Source organism: Tachypleus tridentatus, chromosome 5 (genome assembly GCF_004210375.1).
Source record: "Tachypleus tridentatus isolate NWPU-2018 chromosome 5, ASM421037v1, whole genome shotgun sequence".
Classification (NCBI taxonomy): Eukaryota; Metazoa; Arthropoda; class Merostomata; order Xiphosura; family Limulidae; genus Tachypleus; species Tachypleus tridentatus.
The window spans coordinates 57,676,072-57,688,432 of record NC_134829.1 but is presented as its reverse complement, the minus strand read 5'-3'; positions in this window follow the sequence as shown (position 1 = coordinate 57,688,432).

The following is a 12,361-nucleotide window of genomic DNA, read 5'->3' as shown; positions in this document are numbered from 1 at the left end:
TCACTGGTATAAAGGAAGAAGTCTCAATTCATCTCATTTTAAAATACGCAAAATTGGAACTTTAATATAATTTAATATATAGACAATAAATTATTTAAATCACTAAAATTTAAGCGAAATAAATAATTTATAAGTAAATTAGCGTTTCGTAATTACTATTTTCATATTAAAATGTAAAAAAACTAATAAAATGTAATAAGAAAAATAATAATTTATAATGAATTTGAAAACTTGATTTTTTCATAACTTGCAACTCGTGCTCGTAACTGTGTATTACCTCTTTGATGTCACGTGATGTGCAGATACTTCGGACATTCTGTTAAATGATGTTGTTTTTTGCATACTTAGCTTTTTTGTACGTGACACAGAAGATTCGATCATGACAATAAGTCACGAAGCATCACACACCAACTTTACTGAATGAAGAAGTTTTATAAAAGTAAAGAAATCAGACAAAATTGATAAACATAACAAATAATCTTCAAGAAAACATTGCTGTTTAAGAGGCAGTCGCTTCTCTACCACGTTAGACTTTCATATCCTGTTTGTAAAGACATTTTATTCGCTATCTGTAGGTCGTTTATTTCCAATTCAAATAAACGAAAATATAAACCTTCTCAGACGTGGGAGAGTTATGATGTGATTGGCCATTCCACCGTTAGGTAAAAATAAAGAAGATCAAATAGTTAGTGGTGAATGATGTTGAATAGTTGCCTTTGCTCATATCCATCACTTGTAAGTTGGAGATGATAACGCATATTGCAAACTAGTAGATCTGAAAGTGATTTCAAAGAAACACGTATGGGTGAAAGAACGATACATCCTATATTTATCTCATGTGATTAGTTGATACAGCATGACTGGTAATTCTCAATAAACACTGAAGAGGTCGTGATCTCTATATATTTCCTAAACAACCAGGTGAGGACATTATCATAACCTCAAACAAGGTTCTTGTAACAACGATTCAACTTATTCACGCGTTTAAAAAAAAAATAGCTCAGAAACACTATCGAAACACGATTAAAAATTACATATCAGGTAGTTCGTCAAACGTACCATGATTACTCGAATACCTTTAGAGCACAACCCATATCGAGGCAGTGTATGCATTGTATTAAATGCTAATCCTTTTTGGTTTATTAAACTACAGTCACACGAATTTCTGAAGGTGGTTACAAGTATAGGAGAAACTCGGTGATGACAAGAAACCCACTTGTTGAGAAATTTATATGCAAAAACGGCTCGTTTGGGCTGAGAAAACACTTTTACATAGAAGAGCGAACAACGTTTCGACCTTCTTCGGTCATCGTCAGGTTCACAAAGAAAGAGGTAACTGACCGGAAGCTGACCACATGTTTGAAAGGGGTTGTGTAATTGTGTGTCGAAATGTAGAGGGCGGTATTAGATGTTTGAATATATAATTTTATTTATTTTATTAATATAGGTATAAAGGCGTTCCTTTATATTGGTTTATTTTGGGTTTAAGTTGTTGTATAAGTAAGGCTTCTTTAATTTTGCGTTTGTTTATGTTTGTTTCTTTATTTAGTATTTGAGTGTTTTCTATGGTTATGTTGTGTTTATTTGACTTGCAGTTTTTGAAAACGTGTGAAGGTGACTTTTTATGTTCTTTGAATCTGGTTTCCATTTTCTACTTGTTTCTCAATATAGAAGTCGTGGCAGTTATCACATTGTATTTTATAAATAATGTTGGTGTGGTGTTTGTCAGTGTAGTTTTTACATAGTATAGACCTCAGTTTTGTGCCGGGTTTTTGAATAAATTTGGTATCAATTGGAATGTCATATTTTGTTACTAATTTTTGCCAAATGTTGGTTATTTGTTTGCTGATGTCAGGAATGTATGGTATACAGGAGTATATGGTTTCGTGGTTTTTTGATTCGTGAGCTATATTTACTTTAGTTGGTTGATTTTGCTTTCTGTCTGGGTGTGTGCGTATAATGTTTTCTACGGTTTGTGGAGGAAACTTATTGATGTTGATGAAGTATTGTTTTATTTTGTCTAATTCATCGTTAATTTTATCTGGTGAGCATAGTTTTATGGCTGTGTTTATTTGGTTTCTTAGTATGTTGAGTTTTGTTTTGTTTCATGTGCTGAGTCCCAAGGAATGTATAGTCCAGTATGGGTGATTTTCGGTGGATTTCTGTTTGAAATTGTGTATCAGTTCTTGTAATTTTGAGGTTAAGAAATGATATTTGTTTGTTTTCTTCCTGTTTACATGTGAAGTTGATGTTGGGATGTATAGAGTTAATGTGATTGAAAAAATTAAGTATGTGTTCTGTAGATTTGAATCCACAACCGTGTCATCTACATATCTGTACCAGTATAGTGGTGGATGTAATGCTGTGTTAATTGTTTGTGTTTCAACTTGTGTCATAAAATATTGGCTAGAACTGGTGATACTGGGTTGCCCATGCTTAGGCCATTTGTTTGTATATAGTTTTGGTTGTTGAACATGAAGTTTGTCTTTATCGTGGTGAATTCTATGAGGGTTGCTAACTGGTTACTGGGAATTTCTATAGTTGGGTTAGGGTCTCGGATATAGAGTTCTAAGGCTATCTTGCAGGCTTCAGTGGTTGGAACTTCTGTAAAGAGGGATATAACATCGAAACTGGCCATTAAGGCTTTATGATTAAGTTGATTTAGATTAGACTTGAAATTAAAAGAGTCTTTGATAAATGAGCTGGCTGATGTTACATATTTGGAGAATGCCCATGCTATGTATTTACCAAGGTTGTAATTAAACGATTCATATGTGGACATTATTAGTCGTAATGGGCAATCTGGTTTATGAGGTTTGGGGATGCCGTATATTTGCGGTGTGCGTGAGTCGGTTTTACGTAGGTAGGAATAAAGTGTTTGTGAAATTGTGTTGGCTTTTTTCATTTGTAGTAGTAATTTGTTCAGTTGCGTCTCGTGTGTCTTTGTTGGATTTGTGTGTATTGGTTTAAATTTGTTCGTGTCTAATAGGATGTTATTCATTTTTTGGATGTATTCATTCGTGTTCATTATGACTATAGCGTTACCTTTATCTGCTTTTAGAATTGTTATGTTTTTGTCTTGTTTTAGGTTTTTAATGCAATTAATGTCTCTTTTTGTAAGGTTGTTTTCAGTTTTCTGTTTTGTGAAATTATGTTGATGGTTTTGTGAGAAAATTCTTTGAAAAATCGTTTAAGATGTTGTTTTAGGTGTTTCTGGAAAATATAAATTTGTAATTTTACCTGGGAAGTTTGGCTGTTGGATGTCAATAAAATTATCTAAGTTGTCTTCTTTTTGTTGCTTGTTTTTGGTTGTTTCATTGTTTTTGTTCTCTGTAGAAAGTATCACAAGTCTCCTGGCTAGGTCTTCTAAACATGTTTTGATTTCTATGGTTGGAATGTACCTAGGTGCTATAGCGAAGTTGAGTCCTTTGTTAAGTAGTTGTTTCTCGTCTGTGTTTAATTGACGGTCGGATCTGTTAATTATGAGGTTAGTCAACGGTTTGTCGTTTTGGTGTCTTTTCTGTTGTTTGCATCTTAGTTTTTCTAGTTTTTTGTTGTGGCAGATCTTTTTGTCTCTGTCGTTTTAAGTATTGATTTGGTTTATGTTTTGTTGTATAAGTCCGTAAATCTCTGGTTTAATGCAGCATGCCAGTTGATGGTCTAGATTCATTTTTTGTTTTTATAAGTCATGTAGTTCTTTGTATTTTGTGTTCAACATGGCTTTCAGTAGTTTTTTCTGTAAAAACTTTTCTGTAAACGTTTTCTGTAAAAAAAAATATTTTATTTAACAATGTAGAAAAGAACAACTAACCCTAATTTTGTAAAGGTAAAACTTTCAAAAAAATTTAATACATACACAAACATTATCCAAAATTTACAGAATATACTAAGAAACCAACTCAACATACTAAGAAACCAAATAAACACAGCCATAAAACTATGCTCACCAGATAAAATTAACGATGAATTAGACAAAATAAAACAATACTTCATCAACATCAATAAGTTTCCTCCACAAACCGTAGAAAACATTATACGCACACACCTAGACAGAAAGCAAAATCAACCAACTAAAGTAAATACAGCTCACGAATCAAAAAACCACGAAACCATATACTCCTGTATACCATACATTCCTGACATCAGCAAACAAATAACCAACATTTGGCAAAAACTAGTAACAAAATATGACATTCCAATTAATACCAAATATATTCAAAAACCCGGCACAAAACTGAGGTCTATACTATGTAAAAAACTACACTGACAAACACCACACCAACATTATTTATAAAATACAATGTGATAACTGCCACGACTTCTATATTGAAGAAACAAGTAGAAAATGGAAACCAGATTCAAAGAACATAAAAAGTCACCTTCACACGTTTTCGAACACTGCAAGTCAAATAAACACAACATAACCATAGAAAACACTCAAATACTAAATAAAGGAACAAACATAAACAAACGCAAAATTAAAGAATCCTTACTTATACAACAACTTAAACCCAAAATAAACCAATATAAAGGAACGCCTTTATACCTATATTAATAAAATAAATAAAATTATATATTCAAACATCTAATACCGCCCTCTACATTTCGACACACAGTTACACAACCCCTTTCAAACATGTGGTCAGCTTCCGGTCAGTTACCTCTTTCTTTGTGAACCTGACGATGACCGAAGAAGGTCGAAACGTTGTTCGCTCTTCTATGTAAAAGTGTTTTCTCAGCCCAAACGAGCTGTTTTTGCATATAAATAGGAGAAACTCGGTAAATCGTGTGATAACTCACAGTCGTCTCACGCTGTGTCACTGATATTATGAACAAAACCTCGTTCCACGCTCTTACCAACTGATTTAAAAGAAAACAAATAATTTAAGAAATACGAATGTGCCTGCCAGGGATCGAACCTGGGACTTTCCACGTGTTAGTTGGATGTTTTTTTTCGCTTTATTCAGCGCACCTGAAAGAAGGGGTTAAAAACAAAAGTACATCAAATGAAACACCAGTTAAATAATTAGCATATGGAAAGAAAACATTGCAGGATACCAACTTGCTAAAATTACAACAAAAGGTATAAAATGTGTTAGAAAATATAAAAGTAATAGTTAGCGGTAAGTATCTAAATCAAATTACACGAAAAACATTAATAAAACAAAGAAAAGAATGGAACCCTGTGATAAAAAATAAAACTCAATTGTAAAAAAGAACGCATCTTATCTTAACAAAGCACATGACAGGTATCCGTGTACCCTCTGTGTAACCAACCTACCGTTATAGTGATACAAAGAATAAAAGACACTTAACGAGTCATGTAACACACATCTATGATGATGTAAATGAATATGTTTGCGTAAACGCACTTTATAGAACGAAATTGAATGAAGTTTGCGATTGCGTGCTAACTGAACAGACCTCGTAAATTGGATAACAAGCCGCGCAAAACTAGTTAATAAGTGAAAAATATTCAAACATCGGCCAGGTAAGAGAGGATGAGATCCCACTAACTGGCATCTCCTCTAACCCAGTTGGAGATAGGACATCAAACTAAAATTCCAGTAAAGCATATCACATAGGACCACATGGGCTGGACAGAAGCACACATGAAAAACAGATGGTCAATGGTTTTCCGCGTTAGTGAACAAAACGTGCACAACCCCGTGGGATGCCTATCCATATGTACCAACTTAACACTAGTAGTCACCGCTCGCAACCATAACAAATAATCCACGGTACGGACATCAAAACCCACAAACGATGAAAAGGTAGATTTGTGAATAAGTGTCCAATCGTCTGGAGGAACAATATTCCCCAAAAGATGGAGCAGAGACATGATGAGCAAGTGAACAATTCAAATAACAGGTTAATCCCTAAAATGGACCCGTTGATCAGAAGAGTCCACAAAGTACAAGTCTATTTCACACTGTATCGAAGACAGTGGAGCTGGCTGAGTAGACGTGAGTGCCAGCCAATCTTCAGGCAATGCAACCGTCAAGGAAGTGAGATGTGAAAAAATGATATTGACATTCTACGACATATCGACATCAATAAACATTTCAACAACTGTCTCCACAGGGAGAAATCCTGAGAGCACTTCATACAATAAGTGTCGCACAAGGACCAATCCTGCTTTAATAAATTCAGGAAAATAAAACGTGTGTGACCGAGCATCAACAAGAACAAGATTTAGAAACAATGGTTCGTCGAAAACATCTGATGAAGAGAAACAGGGTCAAGCCCTTTATCCCTAAGTAGTACCTTCCATGCATGAAACATATTCTGAATAAACATTGGTAAGACCTTCACATAACTCGGCAAAATCCGGCATTGAAGGCTCGAAATCCCAATGCGAGTTCACCACAACAAGAGAAAAACCTAAAAGAAGTTGCCACAAAGGCGACGGACAAGAACCATCAAACATCTCTGCAGCAATTTCAAGCGAAAACAAGTTTACGAACGTGAATATCTACAAATTGATACCCCTACCATAAAAATTCTTGGTCAAGATCAATAACCAACCTTGTGAATATCACCCCGTTACACGAAATCTAATACACATTGACGAAACCGAGCTTCAAACTGCTGTGGCAATGGGAGGATGTGCAATGAATACCACAAAACTAACGCCAACAAAGCATTCACCACGATAGATTTACCCTTAAGAGACAGGGAACGATATCGCCAAGAGACCAGAATACTAGAGACTTTGCACAAAACTCGCTGCCACTTATCCTGCAGCATAACATCGTATTAAAAATGAAAACAATACCCAAAATCCGAATAGGAACCTGGGCAATTTTCAACTCTCCTAGGACATACTCATCAGAAGAGACCAAGCTCCCAACTCAGAGAACTTGACTCTTTGTCCAATTAATCCTACCACCCGAAGCCCGACCAAAATACTACAAACATGCAAAACGTGTGGCAAAGAATCGGAACCGTTCCAAAATTTTTATTTCGCAGTGTAAACAAACACAAGTATAATGACAGTTTAACCTTTAACTTTAAATAATATAACACTCTCCTTTGTCTACCAATGCCAAAAGAATTTTTCCAATGTGCTAACGTGTCTTTCAACGACTTTATCGAGCCCACAGTATCAAACGTTTTCACACCTCGTTTAATTGCTTTCAAACGTGCAAAACGCAAAGTTTTCTTTCCTCAGTCTTTTCTCTTTCTATCAAAAACTGAACAGAACATTTTCATGGCTTTAATTCTTTTATCAGAATTATTAAACGATAACGTAATAAGCGATTTTATACGTCTATTAAATTCCATTAACAAAATTAGGGTTCGTCTTAAATAATATTTAATATTCGTTATTTTGTGACCAATTCTGGGATTTCACTCTAGCCGATGTTTTCTTGTCACACAAAACTTGTTTAAGGTGTTCAATACGACAAAGTTGCATGGTGACTCTCAAACTCCTAAAATGATAACCTTGTCCAAACACGCTTTAGTTGTAATAGTACGTTGACAGTTGTGGGTTGTAGGAGATCACAGCGGTGGAATAAAGCCCAATGTACAGAAGATGTCTTATCTGTTATGCAACATCTCTTTTCGGAAACCATCTAATTTTCGAGAATATCGTCCTCTCTCTATGTAACACATCGTTCTTCACGTTCAAAATGCCATTACCAAAACAAAGAATTCTTGTTTAAGAAAAACGTTTACATGAACCAGCTGCACCTAGAAACACTTCAGAATAACAAATATTCTCCGGTCTTGGCATCGTAATTTCATTTTACCTGTCTAGTCTGTACTATATTCAAGTGAACTAAATACAATTTTTTTAATAAGTACGTAAAACAGGAGAATCGATCATGACCAGAAGACATTAAGCATCGTAAAACATCTTTACTAAGTGAAGAAATGTTATAAAAATAAAGAAATCAGACAAAAATGGATAAATAGAACAAGGAGTCTTGAAGAAAACAATGCTGTCTATAGGAGGACGCTACTTCTCTTCTTCAGATTGGCTAGACATGGTGGTAAGGACATTTGAGTCGCTCTCTGAGGGGCGTGTATTCCCAATTCAAATGAAGTAACATGTAATCATTTTCAGACGTAGAAGGAGTTAGGATATGATCGAAAATTTCATTGTTCGGTAAAAATTAAGTACATCAAATAGTTGGTGGTGAATGATGTTGTAGAATTGCCTTTCCTCTTTTCCGTCACTGATAAGTTGGAGATGATAACGCACATAACCATCCAATAGTTCTGACCGGAATTTAAAAGAATAGGTTAAAGAATGAAACATGTAGTGTGATTAGTTGTCACAGCATGAAGAGTTGTTCTCAACACACACTGACGGAGTCGTGATCTCTAGATATTACCTGTACAACCTGGCAAGTACGTTAACTTATCTTGAAATAAGGTCGCGTGCATCGACGTTTCTAACTATTCACGCGTTTAAGAAAAATAAAACTCATAAACCCATTCTATCCAAGAGTTGTAACCTGCTGGTCAGATACTTCGTCGAACGTGACATGATTACGCGAAGGTCGTTTCAGCACATCAAATGTCGCAGCAGTGCACGCATTATATTCAAAAGTAATAACGTTCCTGTTTTGATTTATCACACAACAGTCACACGTATTTCTAAAAGTGGTTACAAGTGTAGGGGAAACTCGGTAACTTCTGTGATATCTCTCATCCGTCTCACACTCTGACCCAGATATTATGAAGAAAATATCGATCCACTTTCTCACCATCCGATTTGAAAGAAAACGAATGGTTTAAAATAATAAAATGTTCCTGCCAGGGATCGAACCTGGGACATTCCGCGTGTTAGCGGATGTTGTTCTTGTGTTTTTTTTTCTCTTTATTTATCCCACCTCAACGAGGGGGTATACACAGAAATACAACAAATAAAACACAAGTTAATGAATTAGCATGTAACAATAACTCTAAAGATTACCATGCTGAAAATTACCACAAAGTTAATAAAATTAAGGAAAAATAAATAAAAGAGGAAATTGGAACAGCAGGCAATCCAACAAACATTATAGTGAACATTAACAAAACAAGAAACCAATGGACCTTTCATTGGTAACAAAAATATAACGAAATAACAACTTATCTTAGCAACGTACACAAGAAATAACCTTGGGCACCTTGGGTTACCAAGCTACCAACATAAGAATACACAGAATAAAACACATTTAATAAGTCATGTAACAATGATCGCTGATGATGGAGATGAATATGTCTACGTACACGCACTTTAAACATGGAAATTAAATGAATGACGCGATTTCGTGCCAAAGAAACTGAACGAGTAGAACATATAACCTGACGTGACAAACTAGTAATCATACGGAATATGTTCCAGCATGTCCTGAGTAACGAAGGATGAGATCCCACTAAGAGGCATCTCCTCCATACCCAGTTTGATATGGGACATCCAAGATAAAATGCCAATAATTTATATACATATGACCACAAGGGCTGTACAAAAGAACATTGGAAAAACAGATGGTCTATGGTTTCCGGCGCCTGGGAACAGAAAATGCACAACCCTGTGGGATGTCTGTCCATGTGTATCAGCTTGACATTAGTGGTAAACGCCCGCAACCAGAGTAAATAATCCACATCGCAAACAAAAAAAACCCACAAAAGAAGAATAAGCGTTTTTACGAATGGGTTTCCAGTCTCCAGGAGGAACAATATCCATCCAGTAGAATGGAGCAGGGAAATTAGTAGCGAGTGAAAACTGTAAATGTCCCTCCAGTTGCCGCACAGATAAACCTTGAAAATGAACTCGATTATCGGAGTGGTCCAGAAAATATAAATCCACAACACATGTGGACGACGGAAGAGGAGCCGGCTGGGTAGACAAAATCGGCAACCACTCCACAGGCAACGCCTCCTTGAGCATATGAAAATGTGAAAAATTGTGCGGGCATTGGCCAACGGGTCAGCGTCCGTACACATTTCAATCACTGCCCCCACCGGAAGAAAAGCAGGGAGCACTTCGTACATTAAATGGCGGACCTGAACCAAACCTGTGTTAATAAATTCAGGAAAATGAAATGTTCGGTGGCGAACATCAACAATAGCCGGATTGAAAAACAAAGGTTCATCAAAAATTTGTGGGGAAAGAGGAGCTGGGACAATCCCTTTATCCCCAAGAAGAACCTTCCAGGCATGAAACATTTCCTGAATATAGAAAGGTAACGATTTCACAAAACGTGGCAAAATACGGCATTGAAGAATCCGAAAGCCCAAAGAGAGATTACCATAACAAGAAAAAATCCAGAAAGAAGTTGTCGCAAGGTGGAAGGACAAGAAGCATCCAAACAACGCTGCAACAACTTCAAACGGAATGCGAGTTTACGAGTATTAACATCAACCAAGTTGATACCTCCACAATCATAACTCCGAATCAGAATACCGTATGCCACTTTATGTATACCTCCCCGCCAAATAAAATCCAGTATACATTTGCGAAATCGAGCCTCAAACTGTCTTGCCAACGGGAGTATATTCAACGGGTACCATAACACCGATGCCACCAAGGAGTTCACCACAAGAGATTTACCCTTTAGCGACAAAGAACGAAATCGCCACGACACCAAGACACGAGATACCCTGCGCAATACACCCTGCCACGTATCTTGCAGCATGACATCGAAATTAGAGTGGAAAACTATTCCCAAAATCCGAATAGGATCCTGGGAAATTCTCAACTCACCAAGGACGAAGTCTGCAGAAGAGGCCAAACACCCAACCCACAAACCCTGACTCTTGGTCCAGTTGATCTTCCCACCAGTAGCTTTGCCAAAAGTTTGGCAGACATCCAACACATGCGGCAAAGATTCGGCGTCTCGTAAGGTTAAGGTGGTATCATCAGCATGCTGATAAGTAAGTGAAGGCGTGGTGAGTAACACATCACCACCAATACCAGTAATATGAACATTAAGAACTAACATATTTCGTAACGGTTCGACACTGAGAACGTAAAGGAGAGCAGACATAGGGCATCCTTGACGAATACCCCGAGTAATAGCAAAATCATTAGTGAGAAATCCATTAAACTTTACACAACTAGAAATAGAAGTATAGCAAAGACGAACCCAATGAACAAAAGTAGAACCAAAACCCATACGCAGAAGAAGTTGAAATAGATAGTCATAGGCCACCCGATCAAAGGCTTGCATCTGATCGAGCTTCAAAAAAGATTCCACCCTGGCCGGTACGTGCTAAAGACTGCAATAGCAAAACGAGTGTTAACGGAGTATCAGCAACGTCCCGTCCAGGTATACACCCGGATTGGTCATCTGAAACTAAACTGGAGATCACAGACGAAAGGCGACGAGCCAGCACTTTGGCCAAAAGCTTATAGTCAGTACAAAGCAATGTCAAAGGCCGGCTGTTAGCCGCCAACCGTCGATCCCCGCCTTTCGGGATAGGAACAATTACCCCAGAACACATTGTACGGAGCAACTGTGGAGAGTGGAACAGTTGAGACAAGACAGATAAAAAGTCGTCAACAAAAAGAGGGAGAAAATATTTGTAAAATTCGGAGGTTAAACCATCCAAACCAGGAGATTTGCCCAGCGGTAAACTGTCTAGAGCAGCGAGAACTTCCGGAACCGTGAATGGAGCATCACAAATATTAGCTTGTTCACTGGAAAGAGTTCGATCAACAAATGAGAGAACTAAATCTATGTCTGCCTGCAGAACGATATCCTTAGAGTACAGTGCGGAATAATACTGATGTAAAACAGCAGCTATATCTTCCACACCGGACATCTCCACACCCCTATCAGTGAGCATGGATCGAAACTCAATTCTGCTTTGACGGACCTTTTCCATACGAAGAAAGTAAGACGTAGATCTCTCACCCTCCTCAAACCAACGAACATGAGATCGAATCCTCGCCCCCCTCTATGGTATCGTGATCCAAAGTCTCCAATGCATCTTCAAGTTCATACAATTTGACCTTAGACCTACCAGGGAAACGGGACAGTTTTCGAAGCTCACGATTGATGGACGACTCAAGCTGACATTTGCGAGAACGGGATGCCCGCGCACGAAGAATCGAATAACGCTCGGTAAGTAAACGGAACGCGCATTTCAATTGTTCATACCACTTAATTTTATCAGTCCCATAGACTGACCAACTACGACTTCTGGCGATCAACAGCTTAATGGCTTTCACATATTCGGCATCCCTCAATAACTGGTTATTGAAGTGCCAGAAATTAGGTCCTCTGACAATTGGTCGCAGAGTAAGGTCGAAGCCCAATAAAGCGTGATCTGTAGCAGGAAACCACAACGTACGGAAACGTTGGACAGTCCCCTGCAAGGTAGAAGAAAGCAAAACCCTATCAATACGAGACGACAT